Below are 21,162 nucleotides of genomic sequence, written 5' to 3'. Positions count from 1 at the left end.
TGAACACAATCCACCACTAACGAAGGATGCTTGCAGTTTCCCACTTTTGTGTTTCCTCTACTACAGAGTAAATTCATAGGAATGAAGAAATAAGGAAGGAAAAATAACCGCATCGAAGCTTCCAGAGATTGGTTAAAATGAATCCGTTATTTTTATATCCAGTCACACGGGCGACGATGATTGATTTATCGACGGGGAGTGCTTTTTTACCTCCTCACTCGACTACCTTGATTAAACTACGCATAGAACAACAGCAGTACAGATGATTTTCATGGACCGACTTGTTTTGTACAACTCGAGTGATAAAGTCCTGTCTGCAAATATTGTAGAAGAACGAAAAAGGGCGAAACAACGCTCCAACCACAGGAATGGTAACAGGAAGGATCATGTTATTTAATATGTCCTTTGGAGATGCCTTGTCAACGCACACAGACGTTAGAGCTGGACAAATAATTGATAGTGGTGTTTGTAAACAATCATGAAACGTTATTTCTAAACCAGGAAGAAAGGAGCAGACTTAAACTTTAAGAGACAGAAACAACACCTTATCACAGCTAACATTAAATAAAATGACATCACAACAAAAGAGCGGAGCCTTGAGTGAATCAAATTAGTTTTCATTGGACATCTGTCTCTTCATAACTTTGTAGGTGAGAGGGAGGATTGCGGAAATGTGCCGGTGTTTCTCAGAAGTGCGTTGGTGGTATAGGTGCCTTCTAAATAATTGAGTCGGGTTTGAATCCCGGTAAGTGCATCCCAAATCTTTTCAAGAAAATCTGTGATCCGGTAACATATCTTTTGAAACCAGCATTCAAGATAGGATACGTGTTCTTAAATACCAAAAAACTCTATAAGGAAAAAGCAGATCTCTGTACACAAGACGGCAGTGCGATCTTAGAATTCCTGTGTTGTTGACGGATTCAGACTCCTTCTCAGAGGTCTTTGCTCGCCAAATAACTTTGCAGCTGAGGAAGAGCACCCTGGAAAATACCAAACACAACCAGCGAGCGTGTTGGTTGCTCTTGCTCTTAATGCAAGAGCTGTTTTTTTTAATCATTATTAACCAAAAACAGCAGCACAGGTAGGTCGCATTTGTGATTATGTCACTTCTCTGCTTCAGCAAGGTCAATAAAAGACTCTGAAAGTAGTAAAGCAAAACTGAACTCAAAATCATATTAGGAATTCTGAGCGATATATCCATACAGGTAATCCAATAAGAATGTTGAAATATTTGAATATCATCTCTCTATATATTTCGCTGCTTTTTACCAGGAGTAAAACTATTGGATTGAAGGAATGCTAACCGCTGGGTTAAAATGTATAGTTGTTATTTGGAGAAATCTGTAAACTCGTGATCTTATATGTTTTAAAAGACAGCACAGGAAAAAACGACAGTGCTGATTATTTTCCGGAGACGGAGCACTGATGACCTATCCGAGCTGATTGATAAAGCCCACCCAGTGGACACTCTAGCAGAACGTCAAAGAACATTCACCTCTGTATCCAAAGAAACCACAGGAACAACATCAAGAAGCACAATCAATTTCCCTTTTAATTTTTTCCTGTAAGGTATGCTATGTGAATTCATGAAGTTAATCCTCTGATCTCTTTTGAGCACGAACAAAGTATTTCTGATGGAGCGCTATGTTCAAAGATAAGCTATTACCCCTGCCAACGATTCGGCGTGAAGAATTAAAAGTTTCACAGACAAAAGCAGCTCACCACCACAGCCAATATTAAATGTACTTGCCGGTACACTATCGTGTGCACTGCCTCAAAAGTGATCTCGGCAGATGTTGTTCCCTACATAAAGCTGAACGTGCCAAAGAGAATTTCTGTTGAGAAAACAAAATATTTTTTCTGCCTTGATGTTAAGCCTGTCTTTTAGAAAGTTTATCTCTAAACACCTCCTGCAGCCTAACAAAAAGCACTTTTACTGATCATATTGCAGGTCTTGAAACATTAACATTTAGCAGCGGTGGGATTCGAACCCACACCCCCAGAGAGACTGGAGCCTAAAATCCAGCGCCTTAGACCGCTCGGCCACGCTACCTTCCTCCATAGCCATCTTCCTCACATTGCTGGCTTGGAAAATGCCGGGGGCTTCAGCTCTTGTCGTCGGATCTAATGATATCATGACATGTGGAAGTGACTGCACCTTCATCTTCCGAGATGCTTTCAATAGCACAAATGCTACTTTCACCGGCACAAACAGCAATAACGAAAGAGGTGGGTTTCATCCTTTGTGCTGTTTGTAGGGGCGCAACTCTACGTTGATCTACTGACTTGAAGAGCAAAAATCAAAATCCTCTGCTATTACTGTTGCTTTTTTCATAGTTTCTTTAAATCCTTCATTTGAACATAGATTTTGAAGGATATTGATGATAATACCACATAAATTGTGGTTTTCTTGTGATCGCCAATTTTTTCAAATACCAGCCTTTTTTACAGTTCCTTGCGTGTTTCACAAGGTATAATAGCCCCCCTCGCATCCTCAGCTAACATATTTTAAAATTACAATAGATTATACAGCATGCATGTTTACATTTATATTAAAATTAAAGTAAATATACCAGAATACATACAGTGCTAACCCAATAATTCTTGTCAGGTTCTCCAACAAATCTGAGTTGTTATTTTAACATGTTTCAGCTGAGGGTGCAACAGGAGTATAAATGAATTTTCCCGCCAGCCGTTCAAAGACCAAATTCCATGAGTGAACATTATTTTCTCAGAAGTTGCCGGCATTGGACTTTGCCGGTGGTATTGAATTATGTCCACAACTGTTGTAGTAGTTCCTTCTTGAAGTTCGACACGTGCAAAGCACTCGTAATATCATAGGTGTTAAAGTTCGCTGAGTCTATTCGAGTCATGGTGTGTATCCCTGCCTATCATTGGGAGACGGGTAGCTTTTTTACACTCAGATTCCAATCTTCAATGCTTTGTGTGAGAGCTTACATAACTTTCATTTTCTCACATTTTCTGACGACTGTTCCAAAGGGGCACCCTGTCAATTCCGAATACTTTTCAAAAATCTGCCTGCATGTTTGATTATTGTCATTTCATTTCGAAAAAGTTCAATATTGATCATAACTAAAGAAAATAATGATCACGAACAAAAAAGGGATAAAGATGCGAGTCGATCTTGAATCACAGCTGGGTGACACGGGCTTCTGTTCTGATATGGTTGTACGAGAAACAGGAGGAATCGCCAATCTCCTATAGAACATGAGTTGAATCAGGAGTGAGACATTTCGTAAACTCTTGCATATGTCAACGCCTGACCTACATCGTAAAACTAAATTAAAAACTAACATTAAGTTGTCAGAGACATTCATTTATATACAAACAAGAGACAGACCAAGTAATAATTCTACATTAGTTCAGGTGGGTAAACCTGAACTAACTAACTAATAAACCTATTAATAATTCTACATTAACGTGTCCTACACTGATCAGACTAATTGACATGGTCTGATTCAGAGCCTGTGCAGTTCGTGCTAATTACAACAAGGACAGTTCTGATCCCTCATCACCGAACTAAGCACAAGTTCAGCTGTTCTCCGGTTTTGTTACGCATGGTTTTTCATTGCAATTGAGTTCAGAGCTGGAGCTGATCTCCAGACAGTACAGTGTTTTGGGTAAGTTGTCGAAATTCGCATGAGGCTGCAGACAACTTACCCAAAGTGTTTTCTATAGCTTTCAGGTGCAGTTCATTTATATAAAAGAATGTAAGTGGTATAAACTCAACAAGCCAGACGGCAGTCGAACCTATAATTTTCTGACGCGAGGCCTGACGCGTTATTCATTACGTCACTGACCCTGCTATTGTAGGGCTAAAAAAACACGTTTTCTACATTTTTGTCTGTTTAAAAATCACTCTAAAAAAGACAAAGGGTTTGTGTGTCGCGCTAAAATTCCGCTTAATTTCGAACGCAAATAAAAACCGTTTTGTTCCAAGAAATCATACATTTGTCACATCCTTCATACTATACTTCTCTCTTGTATTAGTAAAGCATTTTGATTTAAACTGAACAATATATGAAAGGTTTCATCTATACACTTACACATAATAAGTATACGAATAAATACTCGGAAGAAGCCGCAGCTCAGGTATTAGAGAGATTTAAAATCAGATCGGAGGATTTAGAGTCCAGAGTGCAAACCAACAGCTGACACAGGTCTTTTATAGAACCGTTTTGATTTCCTCTACTTTGTCCCCGTGACGTCATTGTCCTGCTCGCAGCCGAGCCCGACACACGTCTGGTTTTTGTCGCTGGGCGCACACCCTGCGGTCCATGCGGGTCCTAATACCCCAGTACAATGACGGGGACACTAAACTGTAAACAGGTGCCGTCCTTCGGCTGAGACGTAAAACCGAGGTCCTGACTCTCTGTGATCATTCAGGAGAATGGTGGTGGTGGAGGGGAGTCCCCATTACCTGTAAAGCGCATTGAGTGGAGTATCCAGAACAGCGCTATATAAGTGTAAGCAATAATGATTATTATAATTATAATGTAAAATGCAATAAAAAAAATCAAACTTTGATTCAAAATAGATTAATGTAAAAACTGATAAAGCTAATGCTTTTTTCAGGGCTATATCTACTTTTTTTTTAAAAAAGCGAAGTCTGTCGCGATTGTGAGAGTTAGAGAATGTGTTCCAGCGGGTGCCTTCATATCATGAGCGTCAGTCTCGCCCGTAGCTGCGAGAAGGTTAAAAGCGCACAAGTGATCTGTAGACGATGTTCGGGGAAGAAATAATTCTGTTTTCAGCACAGGGAGTGAGAATGAGCTCAGCCCGGCTCCCAGCAGAATCCATTCTGGTTTGGTTACTGTTCGACTGTGCGTCTGAGGCTCTTTGGATCGCAATGTAAAAAAAACAATTGCTCACATCGTGTGACTTCCACGACAGGAAGGAAAGATATCACTTTAAAAAATCAGAACTGAAGATTTGGATCCTGGGCCTCAACTTAAAAATAAACAGAGTTTAACGACAGGAAATTGATTCCAGTTGTCAGATCACGTATACGCATACCTTAGCTTTGCGCAACAACCTGAAACTTTCAGGTTCCATAAATAATATTATTGCTAAACATATGCCATTCTAATCTGCAAGCGACCAGAATATAGAATACAAATTTTTGTATAAAAATGCATTAAGTCCTGTTCTACACCTGCATGCTTTGGAAGCACTGGGCTACCTGTATCAAAATATCAGATTGTGTTTCTGCAACATTTCGTGCATAGTACGCCATTTTATCTAAAACAGTCACAACGAGGGCTTTACATGCAGTCTGGGGTATTTTCCCCTTTTATATTTTTGCCACTTTATATCGAACCTGTTATACTCCCAGAAGTGCACAGTAGCTTGTACTTAATAAAAATGTACAATTCACCGCTGGTATAAACAGATGTGTGCCGTGTTTGCCTTTGTAAGCATTTGTTTAAAAAATAAGTTCACAATACGATAAAAACACAGAAAGCACAAACTTTATAATACAACGATACAAAATCAATACCAAATCATTATGCCAATTAAGTAACTATCCTTTGAAAACAGAGAACACCTTTATATCTACAAAAAACTTGACATTTGTATGTATTTTTGAATTACAAAGCAGACAGTGTAGTCCCTTAATTCAAAGATCAGATCTTGGCCAAAACAAGACAATCAGACGTGGGCTGAATTCAGAACAGGAGCCTTTGCTTCGTCGATTATTGAGCTTTTGATCAATGTCTGAATAAAACAGATTCGCTTTTTTAACTCTTTGATTAAAGTACACGAAAAGCACCTTCCTTCGAGCTGAAATCAAACCAGCGACCTAAGGATTCCCTGCTGACTCCACTACAGTCCCCCGCTCTACCAACTGAGCTATCGAAGGGATGCTGCGATATTGCTCTCTGGCACATACTGCCCAATGAAGTAAAATGTGAAATGGGTGATTTAAATCCCACTTCGACATCAAGTTTCCAACTCGTTTCCTTAGTCTCATTTACCTTGAATTTAAGCCACGAACCAGGATTCTACTGTATAAACTTCCAGGGATATTACAAAATGTTTGATGGGGCATCAATCATTCCAGGCGGAAATTGATTCCTTTTTTTTCTTGAGGGATCATATTAAACATTTCATTAGTATCGAGAGGAGGATCACCAGTAGACACAAAACAAACAGTTTCTTTCTGTCTTTATTAGAAAGTAGCGTTTGTGCTACATTAATAATATTTTCGTGGAAATAAAGAAGTTGTAAATTTTAAAAATTTATATTTGAATCGAAATGTGGTTTTCATTACTATATATATTGCCATGTTACTAGAATTTGTAACTGAAGTTTACTAGTTGTGTTTTTTATGATGATTAGACATTTGAATACAATATTGTATATAATGTATATAATTTGAACTACATATTGTTCAGGTGTGAATAGTTGTATATTTTAAGAATACATTTCTAAAACAAATCATTGGCTTTATTTACTAGTTTCTACACTTATAAAAATCTTTCTTTGATGTATAATAGACATCAAAGAAAGATGTCTATTATACATCAAAGATGAGCAGTGTGTGTCGTGTTCACAGCTGATAACTAGAAGATGTCTGGAAGAGGCAAAGGCGGAAAGGGACTCGGGAAAGGAGGCGCTAAGCATCACCATAAGGTTCTCCGCGACAACATCCAGGGAATCACCAAGCCCGCCATCCGCCGCCTGGCTCGCCGTGGGGGAGTGAAGCGGATCTCCGGGCTGAACTAAGAGGAGACCCGCGGGGTGCTGAAGGTGTTCCTGGAGAACGTCACCTGCACCGAGCACGCCAAGCACGCCAAGAGGAAGACCGTCACCGCCATGGCCATGGTGTATGCGCTGAAGCGCCAGGGCCGCACCCTGTATGGCTTCGGAGGCTAAACAGGAGCGGAGCTTCACTACCGGACCCCAACGTATAAACCCAAGTGACCCAGTAACTGCTCGAGTGTATGGAAGCACACAGCTTTATCAAGATTTCCAAGTGCAAGATCTTTTTATTCATAAAAGACCCTATTTATGTTGTATGAGAAATATTAACATTAATACAGAATCTTTTTTCACCAAATAAATGGGCTTCCTGACTTCAGAAAGCCTTCTATACAAATACTAAAAGAGCAAAAATTCAATTTGGTAAATGAAATGAAAACACATACCCAACCAAACCTTGACTACAGGCCAATCAGGATGATAATGCAAAACCATTTATAATTCAACAAATAAAACCTGTCAACTGGTAATCACCACTTATCATAAAAAAAATAAGTAGCAATACACAGTAGGTGACTCTTGGGTGCAAGTTAAATCCATGCAAGAAGGGGTTTAGTGTTATATTTCCAAATCAGATATGCAACTGAGAGATCTGGCCCAGCCAATCTCAAAGCTCTCTTGGTCTGGAATGGAGCAGCTCCCCTCTTCTAGTTATTCACACTGGAGTTAGGTTACATATTAGCACATTTCATCTAACAGTTGCTCCAGAAACAAAAAACGTAAACAAATGACCTGGAATGTGACCACACCTATGAGAATGTAGTTCAACAGATAACTTGTAAACCTTGTCATAAGATTTTTTTTGTTCTACAAAATAGACTTTATTCTGCAAAAAAAACATCTCAAAAGGAACATCTCACACATATTAACACTCCATGTAATAAAAAAACAACGGCGGAACGGAGATTGATTGTCCGTTATCAATCTTTGCAAGTGGGGGCGGATTTCTGCAATTAAGAGAGTCCCTCCAAACCTACCACTTGCTATTGTCCTTTAATCCCTGTATAGGGCCCAAAGTCCTTTCCAGTGCTCCCTCGCCGTGGGGAAACCCCATTTGGCGACGTGGCGCTTCGTCCTCCTCCTGAGGTCCACCAGGATCCTCTCCTGCATCTCCCTCGCCCCCCACTTTATGTTGTGCCGGATGAGAGTGTTCCTCGCCTTCCACAGTCCTTGTTTTGTGAGGGACAGCAGCAGCCCCCGCAGGTCCTGTGTCCCCTTGTCCAGTCTGGTGGGTGCCAGCCCCCAGCAGAATGTACTGGTAACTGAGCACCGCACCCGTTCCCAGGAGTTGCATAATGTTGTCCATTCTGCCCCACACCGCCTTGGCGAAGGAGCAGCTCCAGAACACGTGTTCCTGAGTCTCCTCGACAAAACACGTGTCCCGGGGGCAATGCGGATTCCTGGAGATCGAGTGTCTGTAGAGGACCTTTCTGGTAGCCAGTCTCTTGTGTACAGCCATCCAGTTGAGGTCCTTCAGTTGGTTGTCAAGTTCTTTGGTCTGTGTCCTTTCCCAGACTTGTCTGGGAACCTGCAGCCTTTCGTCAGCGACCAAATGCCCCCTCACCTCTTTGTACAGGGCTCTGTGGTTGGTGCAGAGCTCTGGCTGTCTCGTGGCCTCGTACCTCCTGCTCCACTTGACAGCGTGGATGTAGAACTCCAGTCGCATCTCTGCCTTGGGCCCAGTGTTTGACCACTGGACCAAGTGCCTCATTGGGATGGAGAGCCACAGCCTGACAAAGTACTAGTACTTGTGGCCGATGGGCTCCCGCAGCGCCCAACAGAGCTTGCAGTAGACGATGCAGTCGAGTTTCAGGGGGAAATGTGGGACATCTCGACCCCCTTCCTCGACCGGCTGACACATCCGGTTTCTCGTGATGTACTCGTACTTGCCGCCCCAGACGAAGCCAAAGATCATCCCTTGCAGCGCTCATCAGAGTCTGGCCGGCAGCGGGTACACCACCGCCAGGTAAACCAAAGCCAGCAGGATGTCTGCTTTCAACACCATCACTTTCCCTGTGTAGGACAGCGACCGCGTTTTCCACAGACCCAGCTTCGCGTTCACCTTGGCGATCCTCTTGGTCCAGTTGTTGGTCTCGTTGTCCTGGCTCTGGAAGGAAACCCCCAGTATTTTGAGGGGCTCCGTGCAGAGCTTGAAACCCTCCGGCGCCATCGTCCTGTGCTTCCAGGGCCCGAAGAACTTCAGTTTGCTCTTTCGGCGGTTGAGTTTCGACCCCGAGGCTCTGGAGTATTGCTCCATGACCTGCAGGGACCTCCTCAACCCCCTGTCCGACCTCAGGAACAGCGTCGTGTCGTCGGCGTACTGGGAGATCTTCAGGGTCTCCCCCGCGCCTCCCGGTATCTCCAGGGTCCCGTCTCACCGTCTCTGCTAAGGGCTCTTGAAGAGCAGGGAGATGATGCCCTCCCTCATGGTGTCTCCGAGTTTCCCCCGGCGGTACTCGTGCCTTCAGCTCCTCCAGAAAAGCATCGCCTGCCTCCACCTCCGTCTGCTTTTCTGAAAAGAGCTCCGTGTAGAAAGCGGTGGCCGCTTCTACCATGTCGCTCTCGTCCAGCACTTCCTCTCCATCTCCCTGTCTCAGGCCGTGGATCACCCTCTTTTTCTGGGCTCCTCGGACCTGATTGAGTTTGCGGAGCCTCTCCTTCAGGTCCCGTGCCCGGGCTGAATTGAAGGCTCCTCCCCCGTTAGCCGAGCTGTACTCCTCCTCTAGTTGTCTCTGGAGTCGTGCAGCTTCCTTCCTCTCCCTGGCCGCCTTCCGTCTGCAATACGTCTGCACCAGGGTTCAGGTCCTGTCTTTCACCGACTCCCACCATTCCACCATGGAGCTGTAGCCGTCTCTCAGATCGACCCAGCTTGCGTAGTCTTTACGGAACAGTGCCTTGAAGTCGTCTTCCTCCAGTATCTCCTGGTTCAGCTTCCAGTACCCACGACCGAATGCCGGCAGGTTGGTGTTAGCCACCACCGTCAAGCGCTCGTGGTTGGAATACCACTCCGGGGACACCGTGGCCGACTCCAGGGAGCAGGTTGTGTGCAGAAAGATGTAGTCCAGGTGGCTGCACACTCCCCGGGAGTTTTTCCATGTCGTTCCGGCGTCGTTAGGGCGGCACCGTCTGAAACCGTCTACCAGGGAGAACTGCTTGAGTAGCGACTCCAGCTCTGCCGAGCTAGCGTCGCTCCCCTTCTCCCGGTCGACGTTGAAGTCCCCGCCAAGCACCACCTGTCTGTTGGTGGTGCAGCAGCTGGCCAGGTCAGCAAACACTTCCTTCAGGATAGAGGGTTCTGTTGGAGTATAGACGTTAATCGCTCTCAACTTCTGCCCCCTCCAGTCGATGTCTGCGACCAGGATCCGGCCCTGCACCACCGAGAAGGAGGAAACCAGCGTCATCTCTGGGTTTCCGAGGAGGATTCCCACTCCGGAAGAGTGGACCCCTCCTACGCTCCAGCATGATTCTCCCTTCGTCCATTCCCTGGTGAATGTCAGCTTGTCGCTTTCATCCTTCAGGTGGACCTCCTGTAAGAAACAAACTGAGAAAGACTTTGAGGCCAGATCATGAAAGACTCCCCGTCTTTTCAACGGGTCTATTAGCCCTCTCACGTTAGTTGTTAGAAAGGTAAGTTTCACAATCATGATTAAACAAGTGAAAGTTGAACCTCCTCTCTTTGTGCTTACAGTGCAAAACTTGGGAGTCTACATCTGGGCACTGTTTAGCCTAGATGTAACTCCTCTCGTTCGGGTCCTGGGGGGAATATGCTGGGCTCCCTCCAGGTCTCGCTGGGGACTGAAAGGTAAACATGCTGGACAGGTCCAGCCCTACCATCAGTCCCGGCTCCAGGGCGGCTTCAAAGTAATCCTCGTCTTCCTTGAGGATACTCTCCACCACCGCTTCAGGAAGGCATTTTTCTTCCCTTTCTCCAGGAGTTTCGGGGACCTCCAGTTGCTCCTGGTCCTTGGGGGAGGGGGTTCCGACTTCCTGGGCTGCCTCTTCCTGTTGTCCCTGGGCCTCGGGGGAGGGGGTTACCTCTTCCTGGGCTGCCTCCTCCTGTTGTCCTTGGGACTCGGGGGAGGGGGCTTCTGTTTCCTGGGCTGTCACTTCCTGTCGTCTTTGGGCCTCGGGTGCTGTTATAAAAACAGGAGCAAGGAAATTCGAGGTTCGCTTGCTACCGGACAATGTAAATGGCCAGTCCTGCTGTGGCTCCGGGGCCGGTGGAAGAAAGATCCAGTACGCCCCCACAACCGCAGACTGCACCAGACAAGCACGAGGGTTTGAAAACCCCCGAGAACAGCGAGGACCCCTCCCCCACTCCTGCTCCTCAGAACGAGGGCCAGTGTGGGGCCCCCCGGTGGAGCGGGTCCAGCGAGGATAACCAGGATTCAGCGGAGCTGCTTTTCCCAGACTCTGCAAGTGCTACAGATGCCCTCCTCTCCTCCATCCAGTCCATCACGGAGGATCTGCAGCAGCTGGTGGGTGAGGGGGAAGAGGAGACTGGTGCATCGGCTGCACCCCTTTCCCCTCAGTGCTCCCAGGAGCTGGACGTGAGGAAAAGGAAAAATGACTCTGTTTTCTCCCCGAGCGAGGAGGAAGGAGAGCATGGCGATGGGGACAGCTGGAACCCCTCCACCCCTCCCTCTACCCCCTTCCTTGAAATGGACTCTGTGAACGCTTTTACTGCTGCCACCCTGATGAAGGCTCATTCAGAGGATGGCTGGCAGGAAATTGGTAAGAAGAAAAAGAAAAAGAAGAAGGTAACAGGTGAGACAGAAGAGAAATGTGTTTTGTAAAGACCGGTTCCACTTTCTTATGTAATATGGCTCTAAACATAATTTCTCTTAACACCAGAGGTATCAATGACAGAGTTAAATGTCAGTCTGTCTTTGATTACCTCCAACAGAGAGAGGGAGATGTGTTGATGTTGCAGGAGTGTGCTTTAGCCTATCAAGAGAGGTATAAAAGCTTTGAAGATAGGTGGGATAAAGGGCCTTCTGTTTGGTCAGGGGACAATAACAACAGAGCCTCTGGCGTGGCCATTCTTTTCAAAGGATGGGCTTTCAAATTGAAAAGTATTCAGAGGGTCATAGATGGCAGGTTGCTGTGTGTGGATGTGGAATGGGGGACCGTTAACCTGCGGCTAATCAATGTGTATTGTCCTACTGACGTGGGAGGAAGGGTGGAGCTACTCAAGGCACTCTCTCCCCTATTGTTATGTAGCACAGACGTGATAGTGGGAGGGGATTTTAATTGTATCTTAGAGCACACAGACAGGCAGTCTAGCTCTCCGATAAAATTGGATTCCAGCTCACTGGCCCTGCAAAACTTAGTTCAAGACTTTAAACTCTCAGACACATATAGATGTATATATCCCACAACAGCAGGATATACATGGTCAGGGAGGAATAGCAGCTCCAGAATTGACTATTTCTTTGTCTCAGCGAGAGTGAAAGTTGTTGGGGTCACTCTTCAGCCTGTCTTCTTCTCAGATCATCAGGCTTTAGGGTGTAGAGTGGAACTCCAGGGCGGGACTGTCTTTGGCCCAGGCCTCTGGAAACTCAACACAAAGCTGCTAGAGAACGAGGGGGTAGTATCCCGCTACAAGGAGAAACTATCACAGTGGCTGTCCTTGCAGTGTCTGTACGGGTCAGTAGGAGAGTGGTGGGAGGAGGTGAAGGTGAGGACAAAGGCCTTTTTCATGGCTGAGGGAAGGAAGGCTGCTGCCAGACGGAGAGGAGTGCTAGCCAGGAAACAGAGGCAGCTGCAGCGTCTCTACACGATGCTGCACAGTGGCTTCGATGTGCTCAAGGATATCACCCTTTTAAAAAAGGACATCCGGAGCATAGCCGAAGAAAGTAGTCGAGGAGTGCTGTTAAGAAGCAGAGTGCAGTTCTTAGAAGAAAATGAGAAGTGTACTCGCTTCTTTTTCAGGAAAGTGGTAGGCTCCAAGTCTGTCATGGAAAGTGTAGTTGATGAGGAGGGACGAGAGAGAACAGAGCCGAGTGCTATCCTTTCCTGCACCGAGGCCTTCTACTCAAGACTGTACAGCTCTACAGAGGTAAAGGATGAAGAAATTCTTTTTTTCACCTCAAAGCTAGAAAACGTTTTGAGTGAAGAAGATAGGGAAGTACTTGAGAGTAGAAGAGCTGAGACAGGCTATGGAGAGCTTACAGAAGGGGAAAACTCCGGGTGCTGACGGGCTCCCTAAAGAATTTTATTGCACCTTTTGGGATCTGCTTCAGGATCCGCTACTGCTCCTATTCGAGGAAAGCTATAAGACAGAATTGCTGCCTGACTCCTTAAGAGAAGGCACTATCTCTCTCTTGTTTAAGAAAGGAGCAAAGAATGACATAAAGAACTGGAGACCCCTCAGCCTGTTAGGCGTGGACACTAAGATCCTGTCCAAAGCCCTTTTCCTGCGCCTACAAAATGTAGTGGCCTCACTGGTAGGGAAAGAACAGACTTGTGGGATAGCAGGACGCCTGATGAGCGACAACCTGGCCTTGTTGAGGGATGTCTGTCTGTACTCGGAGGATCGCTCCCTCCCTCTGTGCATTTTAGGTGTAGACCTAGAAAAGGCTTTTGACCGCCTAAACCGGCAGTACTTAACATCGGTACTTGAGCACATGAAGTTTGGCCCCATCATGAGAAAGTGGATTAACCTGCTGTACACAGGTAGCAACAGCAGAGTAATGGTTAATGGCAATAGATCACGCCCCTTTGAAGTCTGTTCAGGGGTGAGGCAGGGCTGCCCATTATCCCCCTTGTTATTCGTTTTGGCTATGGAGCCCTTAGCCTGTGCCTTGCGCCAGGATCAGGCCATTAATGGGATACAAGTGCCTGGAAGTGGGGGGGGAGAGGTAAATACATCTCTATAAATGGATGACGTCACCCTGCTCCTCTCTGACAATGTCTCAATTAGCAGAGCTCTGAAGTGCTGTGATCGTTTCTCTTTGGATTCCTCCGCAAAAATTAACAAATCTAAGAGAGAGATTTTTTTATCAGAACTGGAGGGAGCCAAAAGAAGGGCATGATCTCAGGCTGCAAGAGAAGAGAATTAAGGTCCTGGGGTTGTATTTTGGAGAAGAGATGGGAACAGTAAATTGGCAGATCAAATTGCCAATCTTAAACAAAAAACTGATGCAATGGAAGGACCGAGACCTCACCATGACAGGGAAGGTGCTGGTCATAAAAGCCCAGCTCTTGCCTGTCTTGAATTTTCTGGCTTTTATCTTCCCAATCCCACACCGTGTTGCGGCGGTGCTGAGGAGATGGATGTTTCATTTTCTATGGGGTGGGAAGCAGGAAAGACTCAGAAGGGAAATAATGTACAGGCTGCTACTCTCAGGGAGGAAGTCTGTCCCAGATATTGCCATGAAGCTGCTGTGCATTTTCCTGGCCTTTGTGCTGAGAGGCTTTGCACCAGCACCTGAAGCGCGTACCTGGACTTTTTTTGCCAGGCTCTGGGTAGGTAGGGAGGTGTTCAGAGTGTGGGGTGTCAGACCCAAGCTGGATGTCCCACTCTCTGACACATGCCCTGCAATTTATGGGACAGTTAAAAGTTTTCTATGATCTCACCCAATTGGCCATATTTCCCTCCGTGATGTCAGCGTCCAAAAACTGGAAGATTTCGTTGCACTGCAGAAGAATAGGCAGACCCCTGTGGGCATTTTAACATCAGCCCAAACAAGGAAGGTGTGGAAACACACATCCTTTAAGTTTCTGTGCAATATTCACAGAGATTTAGCCTGGAGTGTCGTCCACCAGTGCTTACCAGTCCGAACTTTCTTGTACCGTAGGGGCCTCACCCCCAGCCCTCGCTGTGTTAGGGTGGGCTGCGGCGAGGAGGAGACTGTGACCCATCTCCTGTGGTCCTGCTTTTTTGCTAAGGCCTTCTGGGCACAGTTTGAAGATTGGTTGCAAGCTCTCTCACTCCAATTTACCCTGACCACTGCTTTCGTCATATACGGCATCTCTCCTGTCAAACTTCCTCCTGACGTGTTTGACAGGATCTGGGCCGTGGTGAACAGTGGGAAAGACTGGGAAAGACTCCACCCATGTGGAGAGTGAGGAACATGGGGCTGTTTAAAGGCATCGAGGTCCCAGTCAAGGCAGCAGGGAGCCTGGCCCTGTTCATCACCCGAGAGAACTATTACTTCAGAGATCTGTGGAGAGAAGGGAGGGAGGAAGCAGAAAATCTGTGGGAAATAGAGAGCATAGGTCAATATCTCAAGAAACTGTGAAAAACATTATCATGTTTAAGTAAAGTATGTGATTTGCACCAGAAAAAAAGAAAACTGTTGCTATGTAACTGGTACCGTGTCAATATGTAATGAGATGTGATCATATATACTGTTTTAAGTATGTATATTAATGTAAACCTTTCTAATTTGTGATGTCCTGAATTTTTTTATGAAAAGAAAATAAAGTTCTTAAAAAATCGGTTCACCCAGGGGGAGGCTCGGCCATTGCACTCCGGATGTGCTGACCCCTGCGAATTCCCCAAATGTGGGAATCTCGACTGCATAATTTCTGGTAGTGGGGGACTGCGTTCGCGCTCTCCCCTGATGTGCTTGGTCCAATATCGGATAAGGAAAAGTTACGACACCACGAGCTGCGATAGGATCCCAGTTCGAAAGGAGTCGATGCCACTGCTGGTTCCCGGTTTCTTTTAGTTAGAGGTCCGGAGAAGCATTACAAGCTGGTTCCACTACTCCTTCCGGACATTCATTCCCTTTTCAAAGTCAGTCGTTTTGCTGTAGTCTGCATTATTTAGGCTGATTATCGAGGTTAGCCTTTATTTGGTCATGGGGGCCTCGGTACTGTATGCTAATTCTCAAGACAGTTTCACCCGTTTTCTGATTGCTAGGTTCTGTACCAGTGCAGACATGTCAAACAGTGAATGGCTGTACCTCTATTGTATCCGTGCTCAATTTGGGTGGGCAAAACGAGAAAACGAGCGTGCCGTTTCCTACACATCTGCAGTCGCCAATGCGCATTCGCAGCATGTCCCGGGACGCAATTCGGCCTCATTTGCATAACACCAGACCGGCAGATCGCTACGCAAGCTCGCGTCGTGCGCCTGCCACACACCGAACAAACACCGGAGCCTTTTCAGCAATTTCCAAAAAACGGGCCTGCTCGCCTGCCCACAAGGTTTGTCTCTTACCCGCTCTCCAGAGCCTGCTGCCTTCTGTGCTGTTCTCTCGGCACCGCTGCAGCGCACACAGCTCCTGCAGCGCGGGGAGAAAGTTTCCACGGTCCACCGCAGGGAAGGCTCGCTCCGTGCGCACACGTCCTTTCAATGCCAGTTCAACAAGTGCTCCGCATTAGCAGCGTCGGGGCTCCGGCGTGTCGCACCTCACCTCACCTCGCACAGCCCCCTCCTTGAATGTCTGGCGCTGGGCATGCCCCGCTCTCCTCCACCTTATCTTATCGCGTGTGACCACCGACAATGGCCACAATGCCGGGGAATGGCACCTGTAAAGTGTTAATTGGGGCACAGGAACAGCCCGTCTCGTCTCGGGGGCCGGCTTCAAAGACAATACAGCAAACACAGCGGGGCGGGGGAAGTAGACGACACGACACATGCAGGTACATTCAGCTCCGGCGGGAACGAGTCATTTGTCGGCCTTTTCAAGTGCTGGGAGCCGAGTAATCCTTCGCTTGTATCGTTTCTCCCCGGTGACTAGATCTCACCCTGCGACTCTCGACTGGGCTCACCCACGGCAGCCCAGCAGGTGTGAGCCTAGCCGGCACCCGGATGGGAGATTCCCCCGGAAAAGCTCAGGTTGCTGCTGCTCCTGCAAGACGTGTGACTGGGACCAGTAGGGAGCGCTCACCCTGCGGTCTGTGTGGCTTTCTTATGCCCCAGCATCCTAATGGCGACACTCTGCTGCACAAACAGGCGCCGTCCTTCGGGGGAGGCGTAAAACCGAGGTCCCGACACTCCTTGGCCATTAAGAAATCCCAGGGCGTCTCTCAAAATGAGACGCCGCGGGTGTCACTCTGGTGTTAGTGTTCCCCTTTACCAATCAGTCGGGGTCTCCTCCTAATCCCCGTCTCATATGTAACAATCAATGACGAGGCCCCCCTGTCCCGCGATATTGTACTTGTCTCCTGGCCGCTGGCTGGCGCCGTGAGATTTAGCACACAGCGGAAAGGCAGCGAGAAGGAGCCTCTTGCTCTGACGCCGCAAGGCCACAAGAGGGCGGAGGCTCCGCGCGCCCGGCCGACGTGTTGGACTGGTGCGCTTTATGTGCTGAAATAAACACGCGACAGCCCAGAAATGTTTTGAGTGCTGTGCATTGGAGGTTTTTGTTTTGTGAAGACTTGCCTTGTGCTCCTCCGAGCAGTTTGTTTGTTCTCCTCCAGTGCGGGACAATTCAACACAAGGGAGCACATTCGCCAACATCCAGGTACACAATGCGATTTGGAAAGAAGCTCCTTTCCAAAGAGCTGCACATGAACGATCCTTCAGTCCCGCTCGGGGGGCGCGGAGCCCCAGCCACACACAGCTTCAAGTAGCGAGTCAGGCACCATGGCTTTCACTTGCGGCCACACCACCCTGAATGTTCCCGATCTTGTCTCATCTTGGAAGCTAAGCAGGGTTGGGCCTGGTTAGTACTTGGATGGGAGACTGCCTAGGAATACCAGGTTCTGCAAGCTTTTGCTCTCTCGGCCAGCAGGGGTCGCCGTTGGTACTGTAGGTTTTGGGAGGAAAACCTGGAGGATGGAAAGGTGATCTATCGCCTCACAAACGAGCCGGTGTGGCCCGTTCAGCTCCGGGCTCATCGCCTGCGGCTCTCGGCTTGCGGGCGTGCCCAATCTGTGTTGCGGCGACGCGATGACTCGGAAAACAACCGGCCACACTGTACCGGAAACGACGCACTCTGGGAAGCCGCTATGCAAATCGAGTTCCCAAGATCCCCGGCGGCCGGACACATCCCGCCCGCCAGTGAAAAGAGCGGGAATCAGAAGGCCGGAGATCCAGGACTCACGGGACAGATGGCCACAACCGCAGTAACAAGAGCGATTGCGAGCGATTGCTTTCTCTCTTTGACCAGCCCAGCTGCGCCCCACCCGAAGGCAGGGAAGCACAAAAATTGCATGGAACTCATTCATGCTCCTCTCCACGGAAATCTTTAGTAAAAGGCGAAAGATTTGTACGAGATGAAGAGAAACCAGAGTGCGTGGCCGGCCGGCTGCAGGAGCCCAGGCCGCCTCCAAAGCCTCTGCCCTACCGGTCGTGGTTGGCAATGCACCTGGCCTCACAAATGAGCCGGTGTGGCCCGTTCAGCTCCGGGCTCATCGCCTGCGGCTCTCGGCTTGCGGGCGTGCCCAATCCGTGCTGCGGCGACGCGATGACTCGGAAAACAACCGGCCACACTGTACCGGAAACGACGCACTCTGGGAAGCTGCTATGCAAATCGAGTTCCCAAGATCCCCGGCGGCCGGACACATCCCGCCCGCCACTGAAAAGAGCGGGAATCAGAAAGCCGGAGATCCAGGACTCACGGGACAGATGGCCACAACCGCAGTAACAAGAGCGATTGCGAGCGATTGTTTTCTCTCTTTGACCAGCCCAGCTGCGCCCCACCCGAAGGCAGGGAAGCACAAAAATTGCATGGAACTCATTCATGCTCCTCTCCACGGAAATCTTTAGTAAAAGGCGAAAGATTTGTACGAGATGAAGAGAAACCAGAGTGCATGGCCGGCCGGCTGCAGGAGCCCAGGCCGCCTCCAAAGCCTCTGCCCTACCGGTCGTGGTTGGCAATGCACCTGGCCTCACAAACGAGCCGGTGTGGCCCATTCAGCTCCGGGCTCATCGCCTGCGGCTCTCGGCTTGCGGGCGTGCCCAATCCGTGCTGCGGCTACGCGATGACTCGGAAAACAACCGGCCACACTGTACCGGAAACGACGCACTCTGGGAAGCCGCTATGCAAATCGAGTTCCCAAGATCCCCGGCGGCCGGACACATCCCCCCCCCTTTGAAAAGAGCGGGAATCAGAAGGCCGGAGATCCAGGACTCACGGGACAGATGGACACAACCGCAGTAACAAGAGCGATTGCGAGCGATTGTTTTCTCTCTTTGACCAGCCCAGCTGCGCCCCACCCGAAGGCAGGGAAGCACAAAAATTGCATGGAACTCATTCATGCTCCTCTCCACGGAAATCTTTAGTAAAAGGCGAAAGATTTGTACGAGATGAAGAGAAACCAGAGTGCGTGGCCGCCCAACTGCAGGAGCCCAGGCCGCCTCCAAAGCCTCTGCCCTACCGGTCGTGGTTGGCAATGCACCTGGCCTCACAAACGAGCCGGTGTGGCCCGTTCAGCTCCGGGCTCATCGCCCGCGGCTCTCGGCTTGCGGGCGTGCCCAATCCGTGCTGCGGCGACGCGATGACTCGGAAAACAACCGGCCACACTGTACCGGAAACGACGCACTCTGGGAAGCCGCTATGCAAATCGAGTTCCCAAGATCCCCGGCGGCCGGACACATCCCGCCCGCCAGTGAAAAGAACGGGAATCAGAAGGCCGGAGATCCAGGACTCACGGGACAGATGGCCACAACCGCAGTAACAAGAGCGATTGCGAGCGATTGTTTTCTCTCTTTGACCAGCCCAGCTGCGCCCCACCCGAAGGCAGGGAAGCACAAAAATTGCATGGAACTCATTCATGCTCCTCTCCACGGAAATGGCCACAAAATGTCCGGAAATGGACAGATGGCCACAACCGCAGTAACAAGAGCGATTGCGAGCGATTGTTTTCTCTCTTTGACCAGCCCAGCTGCGCCACACCCGAAGGCAGGGAAGCACAAAAATTGCATGGAACTCATTCATGCTCCTCTCCACGGAAATCTTTAGTAAAAGGCGAAAGATTTGTACGAGATGAAGAGAAACCAGAGTGCGTTGCCGCCCGGCTGCAGGAGCCCAGGCCGCCTCCAAAGCCTCTGCTCTACCGGTCGTGGTTGGCAGTGCACCTGGCCTCACAAACGAGCCGGTGTGGCCCGTTCAGCTCCGGGCTCATCGCCTGCGGCTCTCGGCTTGCGGGCGTGCCAAATCTGTGCTGCGGCGACGCGATGACTCGGAAAACAACCGGCCACACTGTACCGGAAACGACGCACTCTGGGAAGCCGCTATGCAAATCGAGTTCCCAAGATCCCCGGCGGCCGGACACATCCCGCCCGCCAGTGAAAAGAGCGGGAATCAGAAGGCCGGAGATCCAGGACTCACGGGACAGATGGCCACAACCGCAGTAACAAGAGCGATTGCGAGCGATTGTTTTCTCTCTTTGACCAGCCCAGCTGCGCCCCACCCGAAGGCAGGGAAGCACAAAAATTGCATGGAACTCATTCATGCTCCTCTCCACGGAAATGGCCACAAAATGTCCGGAAATGGACAGATCGCCACAACCGCAGTAACAAGAGCGATTGCGAGCGATTGTTTTCTCTCTTTGACCAGCCCAGCTGCGCCCCACCCGAAGGCAGGGAAGCACAAAAATTGCATGGAACTCATTCATGCTCCTCTCCACGGAAATCTTTAGTAAAAGGCGAAAGATTTGTACGAGATGAAGAGAAACCAGAGTGCGTTGCCGCCCGGCTGCAGGAGCCCAGGCCGCCTCCAAAGCCTCTGCCCTACCGGTCGTGGTTGGCAATGCACCTGGCCTCACAAACGAGCCGGTGTGGCCCGTTCAGCTCCGGGCTCATCGCCTGCGGCTCTCGGCTTGCGGGCGTGCCCAATCCGTGCTGCGGTGACGCGATGACTCAGAAAACAACCGGCCACACTGTACCGGAAACGACGCACTCTGGGAAGCCGCTATGCAAATCGAGTTCCCAAGATCCCCGGCGGCCGGACACATCCCGCCCGCCTGTGAAAAGAGCAGGAATCAGAAGGCCGGAGATCCAAGGCTCACGGGACAGAAGGCCACAACCGCTGTAACAAGAGCGATTGCGAGCGATTGTTTTCTCTCTTTGACCAGCCCAGCTGCGCCCCACCCGAAGGCAGGGAAGCACAAAAATTGCATGGAACTCATTCATACTCCTCTCCACGGAAATCTTTAGTAAAAGGCGAAAGATTTGTACGAGATGAAGAGAAACCAGAGTGCGTGGCCGGCCGGCTGCAGGAGCCCAGGCCGCCTCCAAAGCCTCTGCCCTACAGTCGTGGTTGGCAATGCACCTGGCCTCACAAACGAGCCGGTGTGGCCCGTTCAGCTCCGGGCTCATCGCCTGTGGCTCTCGGCTTGCGGGCGTGCCCAATCCGTGCTGCGGCGACGCGATGACTCGGAAAACAACCGGCCACACTGTACCGGAAACGACGCACTCTGGGAAGCCGCTATGCAAATCGAGTTCCCAAGATCCCCGGCGGCCGGACACATCCC

The 21,162-nt window shown here is 49.0% G+C and overlaps 8 non-coding genes and 3 pseudogenes across 8 annotated transcripts; 3 read left to right on the top strand and 8 right to left on the bottom strand.

Moving 5' to 3' along the window:
* LOC148826663 (uncharacterized) overlaps positions 1-21,162 on the bottom strand; it is an 85,451-nt pseudogene that overhangs the window by 27,625 nt on the left and 36,664 nt on the right.
* LOC148826685 (histone H4-like) lies at positions 6,595-6,900 on the top strand (annotated as a pseudogene).
* LOC148826684 (U7 small nuclear RNA) lies at positions 7,088-7,143 on the bottom strand. Its single transcript, XR_016093304.1, has one exon. It is a non-coding gene; the product is annotated as a U7 small nuclear RNA (small nuclear RNA).
* LOC148826683 (U1 spliceosomal RNA) lies at positions 15,193-15,356 on the top strand. Its single transcript, XR_016092431.1, has one exon. It is a non-coding gene; the product is annotated as a U1 spliceosomal RNA (small nuclear RNA).
* Positions 17,339-17,457, top strand: LOC148826682 (5S ribosomal RNA; annotated as a pseudogene).
* LOC148826681 (U5 spliceosomal RNA) lies at positions 17,865-17,981 on the bottom strand. The gene has a single exon (XR_016093157.1). It is a non-coding gene; the product is annotated as a U5 spliceosomal RNA (small nuclear RNA).
* LOC148826680 (U5 spliceosomal RNA) lies at positions 18,382-18,498 on the bottom strand. The gene has a single exon (XR_016093156.1). It is a non-coding gene; the product is annotated as a U5 spliceosomal RNA (small nuclear RNA).
* Positions 18,898-19,014, bottom strand: LOC148826679 (U5 spliceosomal RNA). Its single transcript, XR_016093154.1, has one exon. It is a non-coding gene; the product is annotated as a U5 spliceosomal RNA (small nuclear RNA).
* LOC148826678 (U5 spliceosomal RNA) lies at positions 19,580-19,693 on the bottom strand. Its single transcript, XR_016093188.1, has one exon. It is a non-coding gene; the product is annotated as a U5 spliceosomal RNA (small nuclear RNA).
* Positions 20,256-20,372, bottom strand: LOC148826677 (U5 spliceosomal RNA). Its single transcript, XR_016093153.1, has one exon. It is a non-coding gene; the product is annotated as a U5 spliceosomal RNA (small nuclear RNA).
* Positions 20,773-20,889, bottom strand: LOC148826676 (U5 spliceosomal RNA). Its single transcript, XR_016093207.1, has one exon. It is a non-coding gene; the product is annotated as a U5 spliceosomal RNA (small nuclear RNA).

This window comes from Atractosteus spatula, chromosome 10, assembly GCF_055471065.1.
Source record: "Atractosteus spatula isolate fAtrSpa1 chromosome 10, fAtrSpa1.hap1, whole genome shotgun sequence".
NCBI lineage: Eukaryota > Metazoa > Chordata > Actinopteri > Semionotiformes > Lepisosteidae > Atractosteus > Atractosteus spatula.
Note: the sequence above shows the minus strand (reverse complement) of the source record. Positions and strands in the feature narration are given on the sequence as shown.